At 42.4% G+C, this 19,658-nt stretch overlaps 1 protein-coding gene across 1 annotated transcript in view; it reads left to right on the top strand.

Annotated features, from left to right (window-relative positions):
• Positions 1-19,658, top strand: part of LOC126190847 (putative phosphatidate phosphatase) — a 121,757-nt gene that overhangs the window by 93,578 nt on the left and 8,521 nt on the right. The window lies entirely within an intron of this gene.

Below are 19,658 nucleotides of genomic sequence, written 5' to 3'. Positions count from 1 at the left end.
AATTAGTCAAAAACTATGTAGAACTTTTCAGAAATATCAAACAAATTAAACTAGTCTCTCAATTAAAACTGAGCCCCCACAAAATACACTCCTGGAAATTGAAATAAGAACACCGTGAATTCATTGTCCCAGGAAGGGGAAACTTTATTGACACATTCCTGGGGTCAGATACATCACATGATCACACTGACAGAACCACAGGCACATAGACACAGGCAACAGAGCATGCACAATGTCGGCACTAGTACAGTGTATATCCACCTTTCGCAGCAATGCAGGCTGCTATTCTCCCATGGAGACGATCGTAGAGATGCTGGATGTAGTCCTGTGGAACGGCTTGCCATGCCATTTCCACCTGGCGCCTCAGTTGGACCAGCGTTCGTGCTGGACGTGCAGACCGCGTGAGACGACGCTTCATCCAGTCCCAAACATGCTCAATGGGGGACAGATCCGGAGATCTTGCTGGCCAGGGTAGTTGACTTACACCTTCTAGAGCACGTTGGGTGGCACGGGATACATGCGGACGTGCATTGTCCTGTTGGAACAGCAAGTTCCCTTGCCGGTCTAGGAATGGTAGAACAATGGGTTCGATGACAGTTTGGATGTACCGTGCACTATTCAGTGTCCCCTCGACGATCACCAGTGGTGTACGGCCAGTGTAGGAGATCGCTCCCCACACCATGATGCCGGGTGTTGGCCCTGTGTGCCTCGGTCGTATGCAGTCCTGATTGTGGCGCTCACCTGCACGGTGCCAAACACGCATACGACCATCATTGGCACCAAGGCAGAAGCGACTTTCATCGCTGAAGACGACACGTCTCCATTCGTCCCTCCATTCACGCCTGTCGCGACACCACTGGAGGCGGGCTGCACGATGTTGGGGCGTGAGCGGAAGACGGCCTAACGGTGTGCGGGACCGTAGCCCAGCTTCATGGAGACGGTTGCGAATGGTCCTCGCCGATACCCAAGGAGCAACAGTGTCCCTAATTTGCTGGGAAGTGGCGGTGCGGTCCCCTACGGCACTGCGTAGGATCCTACGGTCTTGGCGTGCATCCGTGCGTCGCTGCGGTCCAGTCCCAGGTCGACGGGCACGTGCACCTTCCGCCGACCACTGGCGACAACATCGATGTACTGTGGAGACCTCACGCCCCACGTGTTGAGCAATTCGGCGGTACGTCCACCCGGCCTCCCGCATGCCCACTATACGCCCTCGCTCAAAGTCCGTCAACTGCACATACGGTTCACGTCCACGCTGTTGCGGCATGCTACCAGTGTTAAAGACTGCGATGGAGCTCCGTATGCCACGGCAAACTGGCTGACACTGACGGCGGCGGTGCACAAATGCTGCGCAGCTAGCGCCATTCGACGGCCAACACTGCGGTTCCTGGTGTGTCCACTGAGCCGTGCGTGTGATCATTGCTTGTACAGCCCTCTCGCAGTGTCCGGAGCAAGTATGGTGGGTCTGACACACCGGTGTCAATGTGTTCTTTTTTCCATTTCCAGGAGTGTAGTTCTCACAGGAATGGCAACATTTTCAAATAATTGACCACCAGATTCAATGATTACTTCCTCACAATGGCTGCAAACACTGTGCCTAAATAAACAACCAAATACGTATGCATTAGATTTACTTGTGCAGGCACTGCATGCATCACCAACAGACACTGGTTTCAAAAATATAAACGCTTAAAAGGTTACAAAATTCATCAGGCCACTAAAGAGTAGTAATTCTGATGGCTATGTTGGTGTTTCTAGCAGAATATTAAAATCTTGTGCCGATTTAAGAGGATTATCCACAAGCTATCTTTGTAGTCAGTGCATTTTTCCTGGCAGAAGTAAATATGCTGTAGTAACACACATCTACAAAACTGGAGATAAGCAAACCATTTGTATTTACAGACTAATCACTCCTTCCAATCTTTTCAAAAGTGTCTGAGAAAGTTGCTCCAGCTGTCAGACCAATTGTGTGATTGGATTGAGGAGTTCCTAGATAACAGAACGCAGCATGTCATTCTCAATGGAGAGAAGTCTTCCGAAGTAAGAGTGATTTCAGTTGTGCCGCAGGGGAGTGTCATAGGACCGTTGCTATTCACAATATACATAAATGACCTGGTGGATGACATCGGAAGTTCACTGAGGCTTTTTGCAGATGATGCTGTGGTGTATCGAGAGGGTGTAACAATGGAAAATTGTACTGAAATGCAGGAGGATCTGCAGCGAATTGACGCATGGTGCAGGGAATGGCAATTGAATCTCAATGTAGACAAGTGTAATGTGCTGCGAATACACAGAAAGATAGATCCTTTATCATTTAGCTACAAAATAGCAGGTCAGCAACTGGAAGCAGTTAATACCATAAATTATCTGGGAGTACGCATTAGGAGTGATTTAAAATGGAATGATCGTATAATGTTGATCGTCGGTAAAGCAGATGCCAGACTGAGATTCATTGGAAGAATCCTAAGGAAATGCGATCCGAAAACAAAGGAAGTAGGTTACAGTACGCTTGTTCGCCCACTGCTTGAATACTGCTCAGCAGTGTGGGATCCGTACCAGATAGGGTTGATAGAAGATATAGAGAAGATCCAATGGAGAGCAGCGTGCTTCGTTACAGGATCATTTAGTAATCGCGAAAGCGTTACGGAGATGAAAGATAAACTCCAGTGGAAGACTCTGCAGGAGAGACGCTCAGTAGCTCGGTACGGGCTTTTGTCAAAGTTTCGAGAACATACCTTCACCGAAGAGTCTAGTAATATATTGCTCCCTCCTACGTATATCTCGCAAAGAGACCATGAGGATAAAATCAGAGAGATTAGAGCCCACACAGAGGCATACCGACAATCCTTTCCACGAACAATACGAGACTGGAATAGAAGGGAGAACCGATAGAGGTACTCAAGGTACCCTCCGCCACACACCGTCAGGTGGCTTGTGGAGTATGGATGTAGATGTAGATGTAGATGTAGATGTTGCCTGCTAAACGTCTCCACAGCAGCAAGTTACATCTTTAGCTTTTCCTGTGTTTTCCTAGGACCATATTTCGTAAATTTTGTGTCTTTTTCTGTTTAAAAGGTTTCATCTCACACTTTTGACTGTAAGTGTAAATTCAGATAGTCTGTGGAAATTCAGATAGTCTGTAGCACAGTTTTCATGTCTTTTGAACAGCCAGCTACACAGTTCATTATGGCATCAGCATCTGTTGGTGACCTATCAAGAGAGTAGCAAGTTGCATATTTAGGTTTCTGTCTGCTTTTATAATTTTCTTCTTCAGTTTGTCTTGCTAGGATGTGTGCAGGCTGTGTGCAGATGTAGGAAGAACTGGTTGCAGTTCACAAACAGCTGCTATGATCAGAATGCCTTCAGGTTGCTGCCTCGGGTGTAGCCGTAGCGGAGAATCTGGTGTGTTGCATCGGACACCACAGGTGTTGCTTGTCTCACCCACAGGCTCTGCTACTGAGACACCTCCAAGTGCACCTGACATGTTTGATCTGCCCTCAGACCAGTGTGAGTGGTGGGTGGTAACGCATTTGTTGTCACTCGAGACGGAGGGGCAATTTGGAGGCTGGCTGCCAGGCCTCGCCTGCTCACCCTGTGAGTGAACAGGGAATGTCCAAGCAGGCACACATGGGAGGGTTTGCTTGTTATTGGGAGCTCCAATGTTTGGCGCTTTATGACAGTCTCGGAAGACACTGTTCAGGGCTGGCAAGATAGCCAGTGTGCACTCAGTACATCTGCTGACTTGCCTCATCCAAGATATGGAGACCGTCTTTCCAGCTGCTATCGAGTAAAGGGGCCAGTCATCTGCAAATTGTGGCTCACATCGGCACCAACAATACATGGGTTCTGAGACCATCCTCAGTATGTACAGGCACCTGGAGGAGGTGGTGAAAGCTGTTATCCTCACGCTTGGAGTGCAAGCATAGCTCACAGTTTGCAGCACTGTTGATCGGGGTCCTTTGGTTTGGAGCCGAGTGGAGGGCCTCAACCAAAAGCTTCGTTGACTCTATGACAGTCTTGGGTGCATATTTTTGGACCTGTATTATCGGGTGGAGTATTGTAGGACTGTCCATGATAGGTCAGGGGTGCACTTCACAAAGGAAGCAGCTTCTTGGGTAGTAGAGTACTTGTGGAGTGCACATGGGTGTTTTTTAGGCAAGGCAGTAGTCTGAGGTACCTGATCAGCACTCACTAGTTGATACGCAGATACTGAAATCAGACTGCATTTGGAGTAAAGGTGCTTTGACTGTCAAAATTTTATCAGTAAATTGCCACATTATTCGTAACAAAGTTTCCAAATTTACTGCCATCCTTAAAGTTCTCATGCTCAAATTATTCTTGGGACCAAGAGCTGGCTGAAACCTAAAGTGGAAGCTCTGAGATGTTTAGTGAATCGTGGAACATATATTAGAAAGACAGGTTTGAGGCCATAGGAAGGGGAGTGTTCATTGCGGCTGACAAAAATATTGTCTCTATTGAGGTCAAAGTTGAGTGTGACAGTGAAGTTATCTGGCCACGTATAAAAGATGTAGCTGAAACAAAGTGAATTGATGGATTTTTACCATCCACCTGATTTCACTGTGACAGTTCTAGAATCATTCAAAGAAAGTCTATGGTAAGTAACATGTATACATGCAGATCATGCAATTCTACTTGGAGGCGACTGTAACCTATCAAATATAGACTGAGATATCTGTAGACTCACTGCAGGGGCATAGACATAGTCTTATGAAGTACTTTTGAAAACATGTTTTTCCAAAAACTGTCTTGAGCAGTTCAGTTGCCGTCTAGTTCAGTTGCCCACACCCAATGGAAATATCTTAGACTTTGTAGCTACAAATAGGCCAGACCTTATTGATGGAGTCAGTATAGGGAGACAGATTAGTGATCACGATCTTATCGTAGCGACTATGGTTACAGAAGTTAATAATCAGTCAAGAAGACCAGGAGAATGTTTGTGCTAGAAAGAGCAGATGAGCAGTTGTTAGCATCTCACTGAGCCAGTGAATTGACATCATTTAGTGCCAGTATAATGACATAGAGGAAATATGGACAAAGTTTAAACAGACTGTAAGTCATGCCCTGGACAAGTGTGTGCCTGGTAAATGGATTAAGGGTGGAAAAGACCCACCATGGTTTAACAACAACATTCAGAAAACGCTGAGAAACCAAAGGCTGTTGCACTCTCAGTTCAAAGAGAATGCACATATGATGATAGGCAAAGGTTAGAAGACATTTGTGTGTATTTGAAAAGATATTTGTGCATACCTTAGAAAAAGATCTGGTCAAGAACCAACGAAAATTCTGATAATATATACCAAGGATTCCATGCAGTCACTCATTGACCAGTTTGTTGGCAGTAGAAGATGGCAAAATGGAAGCCAAAATTTTAAATTTTGTGTTTAAGAAATTGTTTACACAGAAGTATCATACAAACATACTGTCATTTGAGTATTGCACAGAGTCATATATGGAGAACATAGTAATAAGCATCCCAGGTGTAGCGAAACAACTGAAAGAGTTGAAAACAAATAAGTTGCCAGGTCTGGATGGAATCCCAATTCTATTTTACAAAGAGTATTCTACAGCATTGGCCCCTTACTTGCCGGCCGCGGTGGCCGAGCGGTTCTAGGCATTTCAGGTCGGAACGGCGCGACTGCTACAGTCGCAGGTTTGAATCCTGCCTCAGGCATGGATGTGTGTGATGTCCTTAGATTAGTTAGGTTTAAGTAGTTCTAAGTTCTAGGGGACTGATGACCTCAGCTGTTAAGTCCCGTAGTGCTCAGAGCCAGTCCCTTACTTAGTTTCCAGTTGTATGTCCACGAATCAGCATGGTTTTAGAAAGCATCACTCATGCAAAACTCAGCTTGCCCTTTTCTCAAATGAGTTACTGTGAATTACAAATGAAGGGGAACAGCCCTACAGTCCACCACTCACCGTTTGGTGGCTTGTGGAGTATGTATGTAGATGTAGATAGAGAAGAAAAGAGTACAATATTTTATTCATTTTTTACTATTTTTTCATACAATAAGCTTTGTCAAAGTTTGTGGCAGAGTCAAGATTTATTCAGTAACCAGTGAAAAACATAGAAAACAACTAGCTTATTTAAGAACTAAAAAATTTTCTATATCACTTAAAAGACATATATTTATTAGTTTCTGGGAATTCCTCAATTGAATCCACTGTATTTTAGCCATGTTTGTAATATGCTCTTATATTTATTTAGTGGTGTTGTATGAGCTTGGTATGGTAACTCACTGAAAAATTTTATGCTCATGTGGTTATAATTATTAGGGACTACAGCACATATTGAGAAACACAAATCCAAGTGACTGTTTCTGGTATTGTGTACATGCTACATTAAATCTCATGCTGAAATTTTCCAGATTAAAGTAGATTCTGCAGGACTCCCTGTGCCATAATCCTACTGAACATTTGATTATATTTTTATGCCATCTGAAAATACATTTAGCTCCTGGGAAATTGTTCCAGAGAAAAAGTCCATACTGCAGATTGGAGTGAAAGAAAACAAGATGGGACTGGAGTAACAGCTGTTTACTCACACTGTTCCTTAATCCATACATATTATAGAAGTGTGTATTTGTATGTGTGTTTTCCACATCTCCTAAACACCAGGTCTAATTTCAACCAAACTTAATACACACATCCCTTACTGTCAGGCAACTGTTGCTGTGGGGGGTAAGAATCACCTACCTATCGTAGTTAAGAAGATATGACATCATAAACAATGAGATGCACGATATTTAAATGTGTTAATTCTTTGCTACTAACCGTATTCACAATAAGTTTCACAAGCAGTACCCATTATGTGTGCTAAATGCGCCTAGAAAAGTAATCATACTACCGCATATAGTTCAGGATATATGATGTGAACACCAAGATGCATGAAAAACTACCACATTGTATGTGTCATTAAATTATTCTTTGCCACCAGCCCCTCCGACCAAAGCTAATCCATTCCTAACATTGAACCCTGTCTGCCCCAGTTCATACCACCATCCAATCAGGACACTCCCACCTAACTGTCCTCCGTTCACATTCCAAGAATTCCTAACTTCCTTTCCCAGGTCCCTCCCATAAAGAACAACAACCTTTCAGCAGAAGAAATGACTGCCCTAAACAAACTAAAAACAGATCCTGATCTGATCACCCTCCTTGCAGACAAAGATTCCTCTACTGTTGTGATGAACCAGTGTGACCACCTGGCAGAGGGCCTCTGCCAGTTGTCTGAAACCTTCACCTACAAGCTCTGCCAAAATGACCCCATCCCAGAAGTCCAATATAACCTCCACTCCCTGCTGAAATACCGAGCGAGGTGGCGCAGTGGTTAGCACACTTGACTCACATTCGGGAGGACGACGGTTCAATCCCGTCTCCGGCCATCCTGATTTAGGTTTTCCCTGATTTCCCTAAATTGTTTCAGGCAAATGCCAGGATGGTTCCTTTGAAAGGGCATGGCCGATTTCCTTCCCCATCCTTCCCTCGCCCGAGCTTGCGCTCTGTCTCTAATGACCTCGTTGTCGACGGGACGTTAAACACCAATCTCCTCCTCCTCCTCCTCCTCCTCCTCCTCCCTGCTGAAATCCTTAGGCTTAAGCCCTTCTCAGACCTCTCCCCTGAACCCATCTCTCTACTCACCCCAACAACAGTCTGCATACCCACCTTCTACATGCTTCCAAAAATGCACAAACTTAACAATCCTGGATGCAACATTGTGCCTGGTTACAGTTCTCCCAATGAAAGACTCTTGGCTCTTGTTGATCAACATCTACAACCAATTGTCCAGAACCTAGCCTCTCACGTTAAAGATACCAACCACTTCCTGCATTGGCTCTCCATCATCCCCATGCCCTTATCTACCATATTCCTACCAGTCACTTCTGATGCAACCTGCTTATATACCAACATCCCTCATGCCCATGACCTGGCTGCGATTGAATACTACCTCTCCCACCACCCTGCAGATTTCAGATCCACCATTTCCTTCCTTGCACTGCTAACCAACTACATCCTAACCCATAACTCCTTCATCTTTGGAGGGCATATATGTAAACAAATTCATGGCACAGCTGTGGCCACCCACATGGCACCCTCTTATTCCAACCTCTTCATGAACCACCTAGAGGAAACATTCTTAGCTTCCCAATATCACAAACCCCTGGTCTGGTTCAGATTTATTGATGATATCTTTATAACCTGGACCCAAGGCCAGGGCACCTTATCCTCATTCCTCCACAATCTCAACACCTTCTCTCCCATCCACTCCATTGGTCCTCATCAAGTCACTTTCCTAAATGTCGATCTCCTCTTCTCAGATGGCTCCATCCACACTTCAGTCCATATCAAACACATTAATCACCAACAGTTCCTGCACGTTGATAGCTGCCCCACCCTTTTCACACCAAAATATCCCTCCCATATAGCCTGGACACCCATGGTAAATGTATGTACAGTGATGAGAACTCCCTCATTCAGTATGCTGAAGGACTCGCAAAGCCTTTTGCTGACAGGCAATACCCTCCAGACATAATTCACAAACAGATCTCCTGTGCCATATTCTCACACTCACCTGATCCTCACAGCCATCCAAAAAACCAGCCACAAAGAAGCACCCCCCCCCCCCCCCCCCCCCATTTCACCCAGTACCACCCTGGACTCGAACAACTGAACGATATCCTTCATCATGGCTTTGATTACCTATCATCATACCCTGAAATTAGGGACATACTACCCAAGATACTTCCGACCCCTCCCAAAGTGGTGTTCCGCTGCCCAACCAACCTCCACAACATCCTAGACCATCCCTATGCCACTCCCACCTCCGTCCTCTGCCACAGGAATCGTATGCCTGTGGAAGGCCCAGATGCAAGGCCTGCCCAATCCATCCATCCAACACTACCTACTCCAGTGATGTCACAGGCTTATCGTACCCCATCAGAGACCATGCCACATTACATACAAGGTCTGCTGCAATCACTAAACAGCATTTTAGATTGGTATGACAACCTGTCAACTAGAATGAATGGCCACCACCAAACTGTTGCCAAAAACAAAATGGACCACCCAGTGATACAACACGTGAGATTTCAATGGCTGCTTCACAGCGTGTGCCATATGGATCCTCCCCACCACCACCAGCTTTTCTGACATGCATATATGGGACTATCCTTATAGCACATCTGTCACTCCCATAACCTTTCTGGCCCAAACCTAAGGTAACTCACTGCCCTCAGACCCCCCCCCCCCCCAAAAATAGTGTGTGTGTGTGTATATGTGTGTGTGTGTGTGTGTGTGTGTGTGCGTGCGCATAAAGCCAAGCATCTGATTAGACTTATTTTTAATAACGTGTCCCCACCTAATTATGAAATTAATAAAGAATGTGATAAAGGAATTGAAGCACCTCATAGTTTTAGCAGATTGTGTAATGTGAATAATTGGTTTTGTATTCACTAGGGATATTAACATTCCAAAAGGAGTGGCACTTACTTCATTCAATATTGAAAACTTAAAATGTAAACTTAGCTGTCAGTGAAATTCTAGACATTATAAAGAAGAATTTCTTGTCACATAGAAAGGGGAGTTGTGGTGAGCGTGTTGAGATCATAGAAATTTTAAAATTAGATCTATCCTTTGATTAATTCAAACTTAATGACAGAATAGTTTATCAACATGACAGGTTAACTATGGGGAACAGTTTGGCCTAAACCATGGCCGAGATTTCTATTTAAAAACTTGAGAACAGTTTTTTCCAATGTGAATCCACTAATATTAGATATGATAATTTATTAAAGATGATATTACTGTACTACTTTATGAAGGTGATAAGGGTTAATTGTCTCCAGTAGTAGAAAAAATCAGCACACTGCAACTAAAAATTTCAATTTACTGTGAATTTTAAAAAGAGGATAGCATTTGTTTTCTTGACATCACAGTAACTAACATAACTGGAAAAAATTGATCGTGAGTGTTCAGAAAACTGATGATGACAGATACATTCATAAATTTTGACTGTACCCACCCAAGTTACTAATGGACCTATTATAGGTAGTTAGCCCATAGGATCCTAAAACTTTCGCTTGAAAAAAAAACTTCCATACGCACATGTAAGAAGTCTACCAATTTTACATAAAGCACTGAAAAGATACACTTTAGACAAACTGGAAGAAATGGTATTTCAACATCTTTCTAATCCTGCTGGTGTAGCAATTTGGTGAATGCTAACAGCACAAGTAGACTTTATGGTTACACCATAAGTAAACATGATGGCTACAAGCTGGCAATATCCAACATTCCATTTTAATTATAATTAATGCCCTTGCTATTTTTGCAATAATAAAGTTATCGTTATGTTATATCATCCCTGTTTTATGCAAATTTAGTTGTACATACTTCCTTTATAAGAACTTATGCTTGTTTTCATAATTTCGTGTTGTACAAGGGTCATTCTATCAGTCACAGTAACTATAGTATATCGTGCTAACATGTTGCATCACCATAATCCCAATAAATACATTTGAAAACAGATGGCAAACAGTACTGAAATCAGCCAAGAGACTGTGACTGCATGAGAGGATGACTCAGTACCAGGGCCTGAACATTCAGTGTGATCCTGGCCATCCTACAAGATGGATATGAGCAGAACACCGAGCATACATGAAAGTTGCCTTTCTTGTTGGCAGAAATGCTACTCCGTGTCGTGCAGAATTACAAGCAGCTTTGGGTGACAGAGCATTGCCCCATCGAACAGCTGCATGTTGAGTGGAGGCTCACCGACATGGACATGCAGTACCAACAGACTTGCCAAAAAGTTGGCAACCCATGTCTGCCCACACTGAGCTGCCCGTGGCTGTTATTTGACTGTGTTCAATAGACGACCAATGTTAGTCTGTGCAAGACTTAATGACTGAATGAGAATGCTGAGGACAACAGTGTTCCACATTTTATAGTAGGACTTGAAAGTGCGCAAGAAGTGTTCAAAATGGGTACCACATTGGTTAACAAAGATGTTGAATTTGACACAATTTGAGACTGGCCGTATCAACCTGGATTGATTTGAGCTGAAAGGAAATGACATGCACAGTCGCATTATTGTGATTGGCGAAATGTAGGCAAGAGTGTATAAACCAGAGTAGTGTTATGTAGGTTCATCACAATGCCACACGGTGTAACAGAATCCATCACCCATTAAGGTCATGCTCAGTCTGGTGTATGTCAGCCACAATATACCGCAACTTTCTGCTGTACCTTCTGTGATGTACACTTTGGTGAAAACATCTGGCATTCATGGATAATGCAGTGATCTCCATGGTAATGCTATAGCCCCCTCTGCAGACGTTATCAAGAATTGTTTGTAGCAGTGGGGGTGGGAAACCCTCCCCGCCCACTCTGTTCACCAGACCTCAATCCATGTGACTTTGACCTCATTCCACAACTGAAGAAACCGTTGTGTGGGAGGTGCTTTGCAAACAGGGTGGATGTTGTTGTTGTGGTCTTCAGTCCAGAGACTGGTTTGATGCAGCTCTCCATGCTACTCTATCCTTTGCAAGCTTCTTCATCTCCCAGTACCTACTGCAACTTACACCCTTCTGAATCTGTTTAGTGTATTCATCTCTTGGTCTCCCTCTACAATTTTTACCCTCCACGCTGCCCTCCAATACTAAATTGGTGATCACTTTATGCCTCAGAATATGCCCTACCAACCGATCCCTCCTTCTAGTCAAGTTGTGCTACAGATTTCTCTTCTCTCCAATTCTATTCAATACCACCTCATTAGTTCATTGTGGTCAGAGTCCACATCTGCCCCTGGAAATGTCTTACAATTCAAAACCTGGTTCCTGAATCTCTGTCTTACCATTATATAATCTATCTGAGACCTTGCAGTATCTCCAGGCTTCCTCACAGGGTGGATAGCCTCATGGAATTTTGACAACAGGTGACACACATTGATGACAATGCCAATGGCGTTCAGTGCCCTCCCCATTGATAGCAATGCTGTGGGGATGTACTGCGGGACTATTTTGAAGGATAGTAGATGATTCTGATTCATTTTTGTTCCATTTGTACTCGTGCACAATAAATTTACTCAGAGTTCCAGTGAGTGTGTTTCACTCTACTGGAATCCTATTTTATTTAGGTGTTTATATAAATTATGTAGGTCATTTATTTTTTATTCAACAAAACCACAAAAAATAGTGTAATCGCAATTTCTCATTAAGCAGCTGGTGCTGAGTAATTTTTATAGTAAATAAAATAAAATAAAATGTCATCACACTGGACATGTGTGGAAACTGCGACAGAATAGTGAGAAATGTTTAACAGTGTGAAGACTGCCAACATTTTTTTGATGTTGGGTACTGTGTAGCAACCAGCAAGGATAGAGATGTGGTTAGTTTTTTGGGAGTGATCTGGCAGTAGCACAGGAAGAACTGAAATAGTTGAGAGCTATAGCTGGCAGCAATAAAGTTAGGAATAGGAAGATGACTAAATTGTGGTCAAGCAGGCCAGATCAGGAAAAAAAAAACAAAAAAAAAAAAAACAAAGGTTCTTCTGCTAAGGATTAGTTCTGGCAGGGGCATGTTTGAACTAGCACAGACGTCACTGGTTAGCAAATGCAAGTAACTAGTATTTACAAACCAAGTGCATGGCTTAGTGATATCATCTGTGATTTACATTCTTGGGTGAAAGATATTGCTAAAGAAGGTCACGTAGCAGTTATTGGAGGGTGCTGGGAACATTTTGAACCTTAACCTCAACCAGAAAATTGAGGTTGACATCAAGGACACAGCTGGGATGCTCCTCACACAAATGTGAAGATGGTGTCACTCTTTGAGTAATATGACAAATTCTAGATGAAGCTATCTGCTAAATGTCTAAATGGCGAGCTTCAAGAGTCTCTCAGCAGATTGAGGCAATGACCTGTGGTTGTGATTAATTTGTCACTTCTTGCATAGTCACACTAAACTTAGCATGGTCTACATATGAATGTTTCTGGTAAGAGGTTATTTGCGTGACTAATTTCCAGAAGCATTCAGTGTTCAATCCCTGTGAAATGTAACATTTTCACTAGGTGCTTTTAGGATAAATGTCTCCAAAAGATGGAGCTGCTGAATAACTGTAGACACACAACAATAAATGGAGAAAAAAATGGCAGTTTAGACAGTGCAAATGTTAACTATCATAATACAATTTCGACATTTCTATCAAAACATAGGAAGCTCATTCAAAAAGACAATGAGCTTCTCATATCATACCAGACATGGAGAAATCTAAACGTATTTCCACAGATATGCTATGCATAAAACAACATCATTTGGAGGTCACGGGGATTGAACACATGCATCTACGTGGATGCAAGTTAGTATCACATTACTGTAGGTTTAACGAGAAGAAAGGGGTAATGTCTCCACACACAAAAAGCGATATAAAGTCCCAAGCCATAGACCACTGTGAATATTGAATTGAATAGCTATTTGAGAGCTGTATTTCAGTAGTAAGCTTCGAAACATACAAGATAGTAGGTCTATTTCAGTTCTCGATTAAATTTTACTTTGATACACGATAACAGTTCTGACAGTCTATAGACCCCCAATAGGAAATGTTTTAAAAGTCATTAAGCAATTAGAAGTGGGCACTAATAGTGTTAATTAGAAATAATTGAAAAGTGATTGTATATGGAGATTTTAATATAGATTTCATCTAGGATATTTCAGATATATGGCATTCAGAGTTACTGGTATCCAACATTCATTTGACTTTTGAAGTAACATTCCCAGCAAAGACGAAACAGTGACTGATAATTTCTAAATCTGTCTTTAAGCATCCACATTCCTTCAGAACCTCACCACCTTTCCACCCATATGCTTCACTGAGTCCTCCTCAGCCCAACATGTCATTCTTCAATGTCAAATTCCAACTGCTAACCATCCCACATCAAAAAGTCACTTGCAATCGGCACATTAGCAGTGATGAGCAGTCCCTCTCCAAATATGGTGAGGGCTTCACAGCTGGAAATTACTTTTCACATCTTGTCCAGAAACAAATCTCCATCTTGTCTCCTCAGTCACTTACCATTCCTCACACACAAACTGAATGGTTACAAAGGACCAGCCCCTTGTGACTCTGTAACAGCCAGAATTGGAGCAACTGGACCATTCTTCGCCAGGGTTTCAACTGCCTCTCATCATGCCATGAAATGTGAAATGTCCTCCACACATTTCCCACAGGGATATTCCACCACCCAGCCAACCTACACAAAATCCTCATCAGCCCTATTCCACTGCTGCTCCAAACCCTTTGCCCCATGACTTGTATCCATGCATCTTTGTCTTGAATATAAGAACTGTCTGATGCATGCTACCAATATCACCATCTCCAGTCCTGTCACAGACACATACTGTCCCATACAGCGCAGGGCTACCCCTAGAAGCAGCCATGTAATCTACCAACTTAGCTGCAACAACTGTGCAGTATTTTATGAGGCATGTTCAGAAAATAAGTGTACTCTGACCATAATGTTAATTAGCTACACTGAGTGGTAGAGAGGGGATATCTTGACCAGAGCGAGCATTGCGGAAACATGTAGTACCTAACTCACCTTGCAGTGTCCAGTTCCATGCAAGATGTCGGTAAGAAATCCTGGCAAGTGTGAGCCACATGCTGTGATCTGCTTCCTACTCAAGGAAGGAATAAGACCTATCAAAATTTTTCAGGAATCAAAATGATTTACAGCGAAGGTTTTATGAATGGAATGAGTGTGTTTAAGTGTTGTAGGGAGTTTAGTGGAGACAGAACAAATGTTCAAATGAACAGGGGAGCCAATGGCCTTCCATTTTAACTGATGAGTTGGTGCAAAAAAATGTAGGAAACTGTTGGTGAAGACTGCCAGTTGACAGTGGATGAAATGTCTGCAATGTTTCCACAACTCTCCAGAATGCTCATATACAAAACACTCATAGAAATGCTGGGATACTGGAAACTGTGTGCAAGATGGGTCCCAAAACAGCTGACAGAGCAGCATAAGACAAACCAAGTCACTTTCTAGAGTGACTTGAATTGGAAAGTGAGGACTTTCAGAGCTCTATTGTGGGTAGAGATGAAACACGGGTGGCTCATTACACACCTGAGACAAAAAGACAGGTAACACAGTGGTGTCACACTAATTCCCCATGTATCAAAAAATCCAAAGCCACAATTGTGGGCAAAAACATCATGGCCTCAATGTTTTGGGACATAAGAGGCATCATTTTGGTCAAATTTCTGCCTCAGGAGGAGACTATCAATGCATGACAATATCAAGAGACCCAAAAAACTCAAAGGAGCATTTAAAACAAAGGGAGAAGAATGCCGACCAGAGGAGTGTTCTTGTAGGATAACAGCACCCATCCTCACACAGCCTTAGCCACAAAGGCACTCTTAGACTCATTTAATTGGGATGTTTTGAGCTGCCCTCTGTACTCTTCTCTGTTCCCACTCCAACCTCCCTCATCATGTCTTCTGTCTTCCCCCCCCCCCCCCCCCCCCCCCCCACCTTCCCCCAGTGCACCTGCATAGATCTTTTCTTTTCCCTTCTCTATCTCTCTCCTCTTCCCCCCCCCCTCCCCCCCTCAGCACAGCCTCCCAATGCTGCACCTAGCAACCCACCATCCTGCCTCACTAACCTTGTACACACCCATAGGCACCACTACAGTGCTTTACCCACACCCACACTGCTACCCATATGCCTTTTCTGCACCACCACTACCCACATTAGCTGAGATTGCCACTCATTGCAGTTGGGCTTCAGTGCCCCGAGATGGCAGTGGCGATGTATATGTGCAAGTTGTGCTTGTGTAAATGCGATGAATGACTATGTCCAATTGATTACTCTACTTTTAAATTGTTTATCTGCTGATTAACAGACCATCTATGCAGTGAATAGCAATTTGTTCTTATTCACGTTGTTATCCCTAATAAAAAAAAGTGAGCCCCATAATATATAGTTTATCTGACTGAGATGATCATATAGCATCAATGAAGCATCTCCATCAGTCAGGTTTCGCTCAGAAAGGAAACTTTCCACAGAATTGCTCAGAAAGGAAACTTTCCACAGAATTGTAAATGCTGAATCAGTTACATTATTCAGAGAGAATATACTGGATGAAAACTGGGTGAAGTTTACCTAGAAGACCCATTAATGATAAATTTAACTCTTTTCTAAAAATATTCTTACAGCATTATAAATCCAGTTTTCCTTTACAAGGGGCCAGGGACATTCACAGTGGAAACTGAGAAAATGGATGGCTAACGTTAGGAATCATAATCTCATGGGCTAGGAAGAGAGAACTTCATTTAATGCAAAGGACTAGCTCTAATCAAGACTTTCAGATGTACTACAAGCGATATTGTAAAATTCTATCACCAAAAAGGCATGTGCTATGGACAAAAGATTCAAAATTCCAAGGGCAGTTTGGGACACTATTAAGCAAGAAATAAACAAATTCAGCAACAAAAATGGTACTGAACTCCCAGATGAATAGCGGCAGTGAGACAGATGATATGAAATTCAAATCATTGACTACTGGCTACTAAATTCAATAAATGATTTCTAAATGTGGCTGAAAACATGAGGAACAAAAAATGGTCCTTTGAAAGCATATCCAATAAAACTTACTTAGACAGGCAATGCTAATTCCACCACTAGACAGCAGTTTTTCCAACCCAACTGTTAGAGAGATCTTTTAAAAATCACTGGGTGACTAAAAAGTAGTAACTCTTTTGACTATCATGGTAGCTCAGCCATAGTGCTAAAATCTTGTGCTGGAAACTAAATTACAAATCAAAGTAACTTCTGTGTACAGAGTAATTATAATTAAAGTTAAATTTTCAAAACACTATAGAAATAACACCACTGGTTATAATGATGTCAAATTGCAAACGAATATTATTGGAGAAGGGGGAAAATGTATGGCAGAAAAAAATAGTGTGAAAATTGATCAATAGATGGCCCTGTATGTGTAAGAATATGTAATTGAAAACACCTGTCATGTGCACGACCCATTGAAGTTGTTATAAACACGCTGGATATAAGGCTTTTCCTCCTTCCGTGTCTGCGACCTTCGCCATGATTGTCTCAATGCAGGATTGCGCTGTGCTTGTAAAGCTGTAGTACAAGAATGATGGCTGTGCACACGTCACTCTGCAGAAGTTCTAGACACTGAAGGGTTTGAAAAAAGGCGTTGGCCTAATGACTGCTGTGGGTTTGGAGAAAAAGATTTGGAAATTCAAAAAAACAGGTTCTTTTTGTGTGCAACCTGGTAGAGGGAGGAAACGAATTGATTCAACATCAACAATGGAGGAGGAGGCGAGTGGTGATGTGCAAACGTGTAGTGCACGGAGAATTGCCCGACCATTCGGCATACCCGTGAGCACGGTTCGTAAAATCCTACAGAACATCCTTCTTTGCTACCCATTCAAAATTACCCATGTGCATGAGTTACTTCCTGTTCACCCACCAGCATGAGAGATCTTAGCTTTAGAATTTCTTGCTCGCATGGAAGTGGACAACTATTGACTGTGGAAGATTTTGTGGACAGACGAAGCCCATGTCCATCAGACAGGATATGTCAATACACAGAATTGTCAAATATGGGCAATGGAAAATCCACATGCAAATCAACCAGTACCATTTCATCCTGAAAAGGTCACTGTGTGATGCAGGTTTATGTCATCAGTTTTTCGAAGAGACAAGTGCTTCCAATCCTGTTGCCTGTACCATCACTGGTAAATGCTATGACTGTCTTTTGCGCATCCATGTTATTCCAGCTCTCCAGCTGTGTGGATGGGGTCATTTTTATGCAAGATGACAAACCTCTGCACATTGCAAATCCCGTTAAGCAGCTGCTGAAGTGCCACATCGGAAATGCTTGAATATCAGCCGCCATTTCCCTACAGCCTGGCTGTCCCGATCACCTGATCTTAATCCCTGTGACTTCTGACTGTGGGGCTATCTGAGAGATGTTGTGATCAGTGTTCCAATTGCACACTTAGCTGCATTGAAGGGACGCATTGCACAACACAGTCTGAACATGACCCTGGAAACACTTCGATCAGTTGTGGAACATGGTGTTTCTTGATTTCAAGAAACAGCATATTGAACATGTTTTGTGCCAGTCACACAGAAATTAATAATCTGATTTGATTTTGATTGATGCTTTTTATGCAGTTTTTGGCCTCAGGACAGTTGAAAACCGATGTGGTTGATGCTTTTTATGTGGTTTTTGGCATCATGACAATTAAAAACTGATGTGAGTGATGCTTTTTATGCAGTTTTTGGCCTCAGGATAATTAAAAACCGATTTTTCCCATCTGATGTGATATGACTTTGCCTTGGTGGATGGGCTTACATAACTAACAGTATCACACCTGTACACCCATGCACACTTGAGTAGTACAGTTTGTTTGACATCAAACGTACACCTTAGGCATTGTTATATGGTTCATTTGTCATTTGTAGTTGACCACTATTAAATTATGACACTATTAAATTATGATGCTTACAATGCCATCTATTGCTACATTTTTAACTATTTATTTTTCTTCTGCCATACGTTTTCTCCCATGTCCAATAATATTCCGTTGCAATTTGATGTCATTCTGATGAGTGGCGTTATTTCTACAGCAGTTTAACTTTAATTATAATCACATTGTACAACCAAGCACACCTGAATATATGAGAGCAGTTTGAAAGCTTCTCGGAACAGAATAGAAAAAAAGCACTTACATCATTGGAACTTTTTTTTATTTTTCAATGTTTCCTCCTAGTAGATTAATGCATTAATGCACTTGGTCCAACAATGTTCCATTGCCTTGAACTCATCTTGAAAATGTGTTTCCTCCATGCCTACAAAATAGTTGTCAACTCTGGCTATCAATTCTCCATTTGAAGTGAATGGATTCATGTTTCGGGACCAGGTCCCCCAAATGAAAATATTTTTGGGGATGATGACTTTGCTGCCTCACGTATCACTGAGAGGTCAACTGATAATGCAAGCTTGAGCTGTCCAACTCATGAAAACTCAAAAGAACCACTTATTGAAGCACAATCATCCACGGACTACAAGAACCAGCCTGTCACTCCAGAAATGATTTGTCGTTTCCTAGAGCTGACCCAAGAAAAGAGCAGCAAAGACTGGAGTAGAGGAAAATCTAGAATAGTAACTGACACCCCCTGAAATGGAAGAGGTTGAGAAAATAAAAGAAAAAGTTGCTAGACAGAAACAAGAGAAACCCATTCGTAGGCCTACTGTCCTCAAAATCAAGAAAACTACTGCTATGAGATGACTCTTTGATGAATCTTATGATTCCAAAGCCATGAATGCAAGTGACCTATATGACAATGAGTCAGCACTGAATTGGGAAGATGAATTAAACGAGTCAGAAAGCCAAGATGAGTGTGTGTAACTAAGGAGATTTTCAGCCTTGAGCCAAGAAACCATTAAAGAATTGATATAGGAAAAGGAGTTAACATTTTGCAGCTCAAATGTTAAAACCTTGATCTAAGTGGTTTGAGATCTGCTTTGGATTGGTTACGATCTTTTCGAGGAGATTTTTATACTTTTTACAGCATCTTTGGAAATTTAGATAACTATTACTTTGGCTGCACA

The sequence above is a fragment of the Schistocerca cancellata genome, chromosome 6 (genome assembly GCF_023864275.1).
Source record: "Schistocerca cancellata isolate TAMUIC-IGC-003103 chromosome 6, iqSchCanc2.1, whole genome shotgun sequence".
NCBI classification, from domain to species: Eukaryota; Metazoa; Arthropoda; class Insecta; order Orthoptera; family Acrididae; genus Schistocerca; species Schistocerca cancellata.
Note: the sequence above shows the minus strand (reverse complement) of the source record. Positions and strands in the feature narration are given on the sequence as shown.